At 47.3% G+C, this 10,173-nt stretch overlaps 1 non-coding gene across 1 annotated transcript; it reads right to left on the minus strand.

The window, feature by feature from the left end:
• Positions 1-2,815: 2,815 nt before the first annotated feature.
• Positions 2,816-2,922, minus strand: LOC128579985 (U6 spliceosomal RNA). Its single transcript, XR_008378351.1, has one exon. It is a non-coding gene; the product is annotated as a U6 spliceosomal RNA (small nuclear RNA).
• Positions 2,923-10,173: the final 7,251 nt, after the last annotated feature.

The following is a 10,173-nucleotide window of genomic DNA, read 5'->3' on the forward strand; positions in this document are numbered from 1 at the left end:
GGCATGTGTCTGGAGTCCCAGCTACTGGGGAGGCTGAGGCTGCAGGATGATTTGAGTCCAGAAGTTTAAAGTTGCTGTGACCTGTGATGACGCCACTGTACTCTAGCTGGGGCCACAGAGTGAAATACGTTTTTTTTTTGAAACAGCCTCAAGCTGTCACCCTGGGTAGAGTGCTGTGGCATCACAGCTCACAGCAATATCCAACTCCTGGGCTTAAGCGATTCTCTTGCCTCCACCTCCCAAGTAGCTGAGACCAGAGGCACCTGCCATAACACCCGGCTATTTTTTGGTTGCAGCCATCATTGTTGTTTGGCGGGCCTGGGCTGGATTCGAACCCACCGGCTCAGGCGTATGTAGCTGGCGCCTTAGCCGCTTGAGCCACAGGCACCGAGCCTTTTTTTTTTTCTTTTGAGACAGAGTCTCACTATGTCACCCTTGGTAGAGTGCCATGACATGACTGCTCACAGCAGCCTCAACTCTTGAGCTTAGGCGATTCTCTTGCCTCAGCCTCCCGGTAGCTGGAACTACAGGCACCTGCCACAACGCCCCGCTATTTTTTGGTTGCCGTTGTCTTTGTTGTTTAGGTGACCCAGGCCATGTTCAAACCCGCCAACCTCGGTGCACGTGGCTGGTGCTATAACCACTATGCTATGAGTGCTGAACCTTCTTCTTTATATTTTCCTAAATTTTCTAATTTCTTCTCAACAATATTTCTTGTGTCATTCTGAGGCAGGGAAATTGATCTGTGTGTGTGTAGGGCTTTGGGGAGTTGAAAGGGAACCGAGACAAGTGCCCCACAGAGATCTTGCCCCAAACACCTGGGATAAAATCTGTCTCTGTGGTGTCATCCTAGCTCACAGCAACCTCAAACTCTTAAGCTAAAGGGATCATCTTGCCTCAGACTCCCACCACCACCCTCGACCTCCCAAAATGCAAGGATTACAGGCATGGACCACCCTGCCTAGGCTGAATTGCATACTTTAATTTTTATTTTTTGCAGTTTTTGGCCAGGGCTGGGTTTGAACCTGCGACCTCTGGCATATGGGGCTGGCGCCCTACTCCTTTGAGCCACAGGCGCCGCCCTTTATTTTTTTTTTATTAAGTCATATACACATAGATCATGAATACATTTATGCATATGTGAGGTACAACGTGTTGATTTTTTTTTTGTAGAGACAGAGTCTCACTGTGTACTGCCCTCGGGTAGGGTACCGTGGCGTCACACGGCTCACAGCAACCTCTAACTCTTGGGCTTACGTGATTCTCTTGCCTCAGCCTCCCGAGTGTGTTGATTTTTTTAAATACAATTTGACGTGCTTACATCAAACTCATTAATATAGCTTTCACCTCATTTACTTGATTATTGTGTTAAGATATTTATGTTCTACATTTGACAGATTTGACTTGTACCCTTGCAATATGCTCCATAGGTGTGGTCCCGCCGTTTACCCTCCATCAAACCTCCCCCCCTTCCTGAATTGCATACTTTAAAGGTAAAAAAGGTAAATCTTATGTTATATGTGTTTTACCACACACCATTAAAAATAATCTATTTTGAAATGGCACTTTTGATGAGATCTTGGTCATTTGTGTTAAAATTTAGATTTCTGAGTTTCCAGGTGATAATTAAGTTTCAAAAAGATTTGCAAAAGGTAAAACAATGAAAATGTTCTCGGTAAAAAATACGTTTTGAAAAACAGAATTTCTTTTTTTTTTTTTTTTTGAGACAGTCTCAAGCTGTTGCCTTCGGTAGTGTGCTGTGGTGTCATAGCTCACAGCAATCTTCAACTCTTGGGCTCAAGCGAAAATGCGACCTCATGCAAACATGTTATTGGAAAAATGGGTGGCGCCTGTGGCTCAGTCGGTAAGGCGCCGGCCCCATATACCGAGGGTGACGGGTTCAAACCTGGCCCCGGCCAAACTGCAACCAAAAAATAGCCGGGCGTTGTGGCGGGCGCCTGTAGTCCCGGCTACTCGGGAGGCTGAGGCAAGAGAATCGCTTAAGCCCAGGAGTTGGAGGTTGCTGTGAGCTGTGTGACGCCACGGCACTCTACCGAGGGCCATAAAGTGAGACTCTGTCTCTACAAAAAAAAAAAAAACAAATCATAGCTGTGTACATTAATGCAATCATGGGGTACAATGTGCTGGTTTTATATACAATTTGAAATATTTTCATCAAATTGGTTAACATAGCCTTCACGGAATTTTCTTAGTTATTGTGTTGAGACATTTATAGTAAATTTAACATGTACCCTTGTAAGATGCACCATAGGTGTGGTCCCACCACTTACCCTCCTCCCTCCACCCACCCTCCCCCCTCCCCTCCCCTCCCTCTCCCCTTTCCCCTTCTTCTTGGGCTATAATTGGGTTATAGCTTTCATATGAAACCTATAAATTGATTTCATAGTAGGGGTATGGATTGGATTCATAGTAGCACATTGGATACTTTTTCTTCCATTCTTGAGATACTTTGCTAAGACGAATATGTTCCAGCTCCATCCATGTAAACATGAAAGAGGTAAAGTCTCCATCTTTCTTTCTTTTCTTTTTTTTTTGCAGTTTTTGGCCAGGGCTGGGTTTGAACCCGCCACCTCTGGTATATGGGTCTGGCGCCCTACTTCTTTCAGCCACAGGTGCCACCTGAAAGTCTCCATCTTCCTTTAAGGCTGAATAATATTCCATGGTGTACATATACCACAATTTATTAATCCATTCATGGATTGATGGGCACTTGGGCTTCTTTCATGACTTAGCAATTATGAATTGGGCTGCAATAAACATTCTGGTACAAATATCTTTGTTATAATGTGATTTAAAAAATATGGAACGCTTGATGAATTTGCATGTCATCCTTGTGCAGGGGCCTTGCTAATCTTCTCTGTATCGTTTCAATTTTAGTATATGTGCTACCGAAGCAAGCACTCAAGGATTGAGATTTAATAAGATTATTTTTTACTGCGTCATCAAGGACATTCCTTTTCTTTCCTTTTTTTTTTTTTTTGGTAGAGACAGAGTCTCATGTCATCGCCCTCGGTAGAGTGCCATGGCATCACAGCTTGCAGCAACCTCCAACTCCTGGGCTTAAGCGATTCTCTTGCCTGAGCCTCCCAAGTAGCTGGAACTACAGGCGCCTGCCACAATGCCCGGCTATTTTTTTGTTGCAGTTGTCATTGTTGCTTAGCTGGCCCGGGCCGGGTTTGAACCCGCCAGCATGGGTGTATGAGGCTGGTGCCTTAGCCACTTGAGCTACAGGCACCAAGCCAGTTTTTCTATTTTTAATAGAGATGGGGTCTCACTCTGGCTTAGGCTGATCTGAAACTTCTGAGCTCAGGCAATCCCTCCCCGCGAGCCTCCCAAAGTGCTATGATTACAGGTATGAGCCAGCTAGCCCAGCCATGAAAATAGTCTTTAGACTTGCAGGTCCGAAACGGGTCTCATGGACCCCCAGGATCTGCAGACCACACTTTGGAAGCTACTAGCCCAAGTTTGTTTGCCTGGTGGTAATCTAAAAGCAGAACAGATAAAACCACCCAGGAGAGGCAAGATCACTGAGAGTTATTTATTGAGCACTCATGTGCTCAGTGAACAGTTTTTTTTTTTTCCTTTCCTTTTTTCTTAATCAGGCCCAGGGGAGGTTTGAACTTGCCGCCCTGGATTTGCAGAGCTGGTGCCCTAACTACTGAGCCAGTTTTTGGATCTTGAATAACGACTTCACTCACGCTGCTCCCCAAGGCCTGGTGCTATGCTACACATTTTACGGACCTTCATCATTTCACAGACCAGAAATGCCAAACTCAGGAGAGATAAGTAACTAGCCCAGAAACTAGGGATGTCTAGGTCTAGGAGTCAAACCCTGTTTTGATTGATTTCAAAGTCTGTGTGCTTTTTTTTTTTTTTGGCCGGGGCTGGGTTTGAACCCGCCACCTCCGGCATATGGGACCAGTGCCCTACTCCTTGAGCCACAGGTGCCGCCCTTTTTTTTTTGAGACGGAGTCTCACTATGTCGCCCTGGGGAGAGTGCTGTGACGTCACAGCTCACAGCAACCTCAAACTCCTGGGGTGCAGGATTCTCTTGCCTCAGCCTTCAAAGCAGCTGCGACCACGGGTGCCCACCATAACACCCGGCTATTTTTTGTTACAGTTGTCATTGTTGTCCAGCTGGCCTGGGCCAGGTTCAAACCTGCCACTCGCGGTGTATGTAGCTGGTACTGCAATCACTATGCTACGGGCGTCAAGCCTTTTTTTTTTTTTTATTAGAGACAGAGTCTCACTGTACTGCCCTCGGGTAGAATGCCGTGGCGTCACACGGCTCACAGCAACCTCTAACTCTTGGGCTTACGCGATTCTCTTGCCTCAGCCTCCCGAGCAGCTGGGACTACAGGCGCCCGCCACAACGCCCGGCTATTTTTTGTTGCAGTTTGGCCGGGGCTGGGTTTGAATCTGCCACCCTCGGTATATGGGGCCGGCGCCCTACTCACTGAGCCACAGGTGCCGCCCTTTTTTTTTTTTTTGAGACAGTCTCACTTTGAAGCATTTGGTAGAGTGCTGTGGCATCACAGCTCACAGCAACCTCAAACTCTTGGGCTTAAGGGATCTTCTTGCCTCAGCCTCCCAAGTAACTGGGAGGTGCCCGCCACAATGCCTGGCTATTTTTTTGTTGCAGTTGTCATTGTTGTTTGGCAGGCCTGGGCCGGGTTTGAACCCGCCAGACCCAGTGTATGTGGCTGGCGCCCTCGCCACTGAGAAACAAGTCCCATGCCCAAAGCTTATGCTGTTAACCGCTGTGTTCTACTGAATGTGTTTGTTGGCAAAATCTTTGGTCTACACCAGATCAAGACCAAAGAGGTGCTGGTGTGATGGCTCATGCCTATAATCCGGGCACTCTGGCAGGCAGAGGTAGAAGGGTCCCTTGAGCTCAGGAGTTTGAGGCTAGCCTGAGGAAGAGTAAGATCCCCATTTTATCAAAAATAGAAAAAATTAACCAGGCATGATGGTCCATGCCCGTAGTCCCAGGTACTTGGGAGTGTGTAAGAGGATGACCTAAATACAGGAGTTTGAGATCGCTGTGATCTAGGCTGATGTAACAGCACTCTATTCTGGCAACAGAGTGAGACTCTATCTAAAAAAAAAAAAAAGAGGAAAATAATTACAAGAAAACGTACAAACATTTTGTCAACAAGTTCTAATAACTAAGAACTGTGTGAATCTATTGATTGTTTTCCAGCCACCAAACTGCATTTAGACATGCTTTGGCCCATCACCCGGGCTGGCATTTTAGCAGCTAGTTGTAATGGTCTAAAGACGAGCATTAGGGGCTGGGTGCAGATCGCCTGTTCTCACAAAGGCAGAGTCATGCTGTCACAGGTCTTCAGTGTCCCAGTGGACTGCACAGACATAGCCGGGGGTGGGGGGCATGTCAGGCCAGTGGGGCTCAGGTGTGGAATCTAAAACACAGTATTAATAATGAGACAATTAAGCCTCCCTGGGCTGTGTCCCCACAGGTCAGGGTCTACACCTACAAAAATCCTTCCAGAGTTGCCAGCGGCTTTTCCCAGGTGCTCACTCCCTGCCCACCCCTGAGAGGATGAGCTGAGTCACTCCCTGGTTGCTCCCATTATTTTCAGAAGAGGAATTAACCAGAGAAATACCAGCTACTAGGGTCACCAGGTCTTTCTTGATGCCTCGGGCCAAGCTCCAGGCCATTCTGGAATATGATCTGGCTCTTACTTACTTCCCCAGCCTCACCTCTCGCTTTCTGCCTTTCCTGATTCACCACTTTCCCTCAGCTTCAGACCTTAGTGCCTGCTTCTCTCTACCTGGAGTAATCTCTTCCTCTTCCTCTACAACCTTCTTTGTGCGGGCGATTCCTGGTCAACCCTCGGGACTCAGCTTGGACATCATCTTTTTTTTTTTTTTGGCCGGGGCTGGGTTTGAACCTGCCACCTCCGGCATATGGGACTGGCGCCCTACTCCTTGAGCCACAGGGGCCACCCTGGACATCATCTTTTAAGAATACTTCCTGGCTGAGCAGCAGCTCATGTCTATAATCCTAGCACTCTGGGAGGCAGAGGCAGGAGGATTGCTGAGCTCAGGAGTTTGAGACCAGCCTGAGCAGGAGTGAGACCTTGTCTCTACTAAAACTAGAAAAACTATCTGGGCATTGTGGTGGGCACCTGTAGTCCCAGGTACTTGGGAGGCTGAGGCAATAGGATTGCTTGAGCCCAGGTGTTTGGGGTTGCTGTGAGCTATGATGACACCATGGCACCCTACCCTGGGCAACAGAGTTGAGACTCTGTCTCAAAAAAAAAATAATAATAATAAAATAAAATAAAACAAACACAGGCAAAAACAACAACAACAACAAATAAACAAACATGGGCTGGGTGCAGTGGCTCACGCCTGTAGTTCCAGCACTTGGGAAGGCTGACTTGGGTAGATTGAGCTCAGGAGTTTTTCTTTTTTACAGTTTTTGGCCAGGGCTGGGTTTGAACCCACCACCTGCGGTATATGGGGCCAGCACCCTACTCCTTGAACCACAGGAGCTGCCCATGTTTAAATAAATTTTATGAGGCAAAAGGTAAATGCTTGGAGAACCAGTGTGGAGTCAGATCCTTCTAACTCCACAACCTATAGCGACAAAGAAATAAGGACAGAAAACACTTGTGAGCTCCTCCTTCCTCTGAGACTACACCCACTCACTCAATATCATCATCTTTTTCGAGTGCATATTAGGAGGTGGGCATTGTTTGATCCTCACAAAAATCCTACAAAAGAGCAGCTGTGAATATCCTTATTTTAGGCTTGGCACTGTAGCTCAGCTGCTAGGGCGCCAGCCACATACACCAGAGCTGGTGGGTTCGAACCCAGCCTGGGCCTGCCAAACAACAATGACAACTACAACCAAAAAATAGCCGGGCGTTGTGGTGGGCACCTGTAGTCCCAACTACTTGGGAGGCTGAAGCAAGAGAATTGCTTAAGCCCAAGAGTTTGAGGTTGCTGTGAGCTGTGATGCCATGGCACTCTACCCAGGGCAACATAGTGAGACTCTGTCTCAAAAAAAAAATCCTTATTTTAAAGATGGGGAAATTACAGAGAGGTTAGATGACTTGAGATCACACAGCATATACTTGGCAGAGAGAGGACTCAACCCTGGCATCCTGTCTCCAGAGGCTACCTCCACATTGGCCTGGATCCTCCCTCTCTGCAGACAATAGAGGCAAGTGTTGCAGGGCTGAGTCTCTGAAGTGAGGCTGAGGAGGGTGGGAGCTGGTCCACTGAGACGAAGCAGAAAATATGATCCTTCTATTTATGTTTATTTGTATTCTGAAAAAAATCCTAGCACTCTGGGAGTCCAAGGCAGGTGGATTGCCTGAGCTCACAGGTTTGAGACCACTCTGAGTCAGAGTGAGGCCTCAAAATAGCAGAGGGTTGTGACAGGCACCTGCAGTCCCAGCTGCTTGGGAGGCTGAGGCAAGAGGATCACTTAAGGCCAAGAGTTTGAGGTTGCTGTGAGCTATGATGCCATAACACTCTACCCAGGGTGACAGAGTGAGACTCTTTCTCCAGAAAAAAAAAAAATACAGATTGAAACTGGTGTTCTGACTCAGTTGAGGATCAATCTGTATAATATATATTGGTAAAGTTTAATCTGATTTTTTTTTAGAATATCGATTCAGTTTGAATAGTTTTAACTAAAGTCTCATAGTGTGGACGCGTGGGTTTTTTCGGTATTTTTTACTATTAGGTCGTATAACATCTTATACTATATAGTATATTTTGGGGATACACATGATACTTGATACTCTTTGTATAATGAACAAATCAGAATAATTGGAATATTCATCAACTCACTTCATTTTTCTTTGTGGATGAGTGGTTTAAAAGTACTCATGGAGGGCAGCACCTGTGGCTCAAAGGAGTAGGGCGCTGGCCCCATATGCCAGGGGTGGCAGGTTCAAACCCAGCCTAGGCCAAAACTGCAAAAAAAAAAAAAAAAAAAAAAAAAATGCTAAAGAGACTATGTAGAAAAAAAAACTCTATTAAAAAAAAAAAAAAGTACTCATGGAAAGAATGAATGACTGGACACTAAGAGCGAGTAGTACCCACGGTGCCCCCACGGCCAGCCCACAGCCTCCCTCACTCACGCCCAGAACCACTACCGCACAGCATGGAAGGCGGGGCCTTGAGGCCACACCCCTTCTCTTTTCCCCGCCTTTCTGGTTTCTTCCAGGAGCGTCTTTGGCTGCTTTACCTTGCGATTGGGCGAACTACGGGTTGTCAGAGAAACGCGATTGGGTGAAGTCACCGCCTCTCCCCCGTGGCCAGCTTCCATTGGTTGAGGCCTGCGGGGCTGGGTTTTGCCTAACCTTCAGGTCAGCGGGGCTGGGATGGGAGGGGTCGGCGCTGGAGCCCGTGGTAGGCCAGCGCGGGGTGATCCCTTCCAGAGACTCTCCGGCTCCGGGGAGTGGGTCTATCCGAGGCGGGGTGGTGGGCGCTGCCTCGGGAAAGACCGGCGGAGGTCCGGGGAGAAGCCTGGGGAGGTGGGGGAAGGAAATTGAGAGGAAGCAAGACTCGGTGTCTGTCCGCGGGAGCCCTGGCAGCGGCCCCCAGCTTGCTGCGGAGCTGGGACTCCGGGCTTGGAGACCTCTCTGTAAGCAGGACTCAACCGCAGCGGCACTTACGGAAAGTCTGAGTGAGAGCAATGACCTGCTTGCAGAGGTTTGAGCATGGGAACTGGAAGAAACAAATCGAAAAGGTAATTGCTGACCTCGAGGCCTCTGGGCCTGCAAACCCACCTCCACGAGCGAAGTGGAGGAATTGGTCGTGCGAGAAGGAGCCAGGAAAAGTGTGACCAGAAGTCTGTGTAGAGCTTCTCTTGTCCAAAGCTCTGTGACCTGTGCTGTGTGGGGGGTGGAGTGGGAACCCTGTCCTGGACATAATTCTCTGTGTAGAAGGAGAGAGAAATCTGTGGGAATGAGCTTATCAGCAAAGATCTTCGTGAAGTTGTTGAAGAAGTTAAATGAAAGACTCTCAAAGAAGTCCATAACGAAAAGAAGCCAAACGTTTCTCTGGATAAAGATTTGCTGTCCCTGAGGTGTCTAAGACCCAAGAGAGATCAGATTCACTTTGAGAGAAGGTTTTTGGCAGGTTTACTGGAAGTTGTAAGTCACTTTACATGGCCAATGTGACAGAGACAGGCAAAGCAAAAATAACAACAGCCCAGTAACTGGGCAAAATTTACATGTTATCAGAGATAAAGTAACAGGAAGGGATAATGGTAGATTATGTACTTCTGATGCCACTTGATTGTATTTAATAAACTGACTTTCCTGTCTTCCAGGGTATCATGGGCTTGTGGAACAGGGTATAACATCCCAGCAGAGGAATACAATGATACCAAAGGATGAAGTCCAATAAACCAGCCTCCTTCCTGATAGTGTCTCCAAGGGATCTGTGGAAACAGGCAAACACATATACATAGGCACCAGGGTGGCGCCTGTGGCTCAATGAGCAGGGTGCTAGCCCCATATACTGGAGGTGATGGGTTCAAACCCAGCCCCGGCCAAAACTGCAAAAAAAAAAAAGCACCATATATGAGGACTTCAACAGCATTCTGCTTTAGAGTTGCCTTGAAAACACTCCCAAATCAGGTTGGTAAGAGCATTCCAGGTCACTAAAATGAGGGACAAAAACACACAAGATTATTCATCAGTGCTGGACCACCCAAAACACCCCTAGTTTTTTACTTAAGTAACCAAAGATCACTGTGTTCTTCAGAACCAGGCGGGAGCAAACAGGCTGAAAGATGCACAGTGACAACGGACACTGCACACGAAGCCCAGGCGCTGTGCAGGTCCTTTCAGTGCATTAGTTCCTTACATCCTTACAACTACACTCTGAAGCAGGTGCTGTGTTTACCCCTGTTTACAAGTGAGGAAACTGAAGACTAGAGAAGTTAAGTAACTTTCCCAGCTAGTCATTGACCAGGCCGGGGTTTGTGCGTGGGCAAGCAGACCACAGACTCCCTATGCTGCTACACTGCCTCCCCAAGATGGCATGAGACTCTTGCTCCAGCAAAGAGTGATGGTGCATTTTCACCATTGTATGTTTCTGTATCTTATTAAGATAAGTTAAAATATCAATATTTGCCTTCTTAAAATGTATCTAGTAAGG

Source organism: Nycticebus coucang, chromosome 2, assembly GCF_027406575.1.
Source record: "Nycticebus coucang isolate mNycCou1 chromosome 2, mNycCou1.pri, whole genome shotgun sequence".
NCBI lineage: Eukaryota > Metazoa > Chordata > Mammalia > Primates > Lorisidae > Nycticebus > Nycticebus coucang.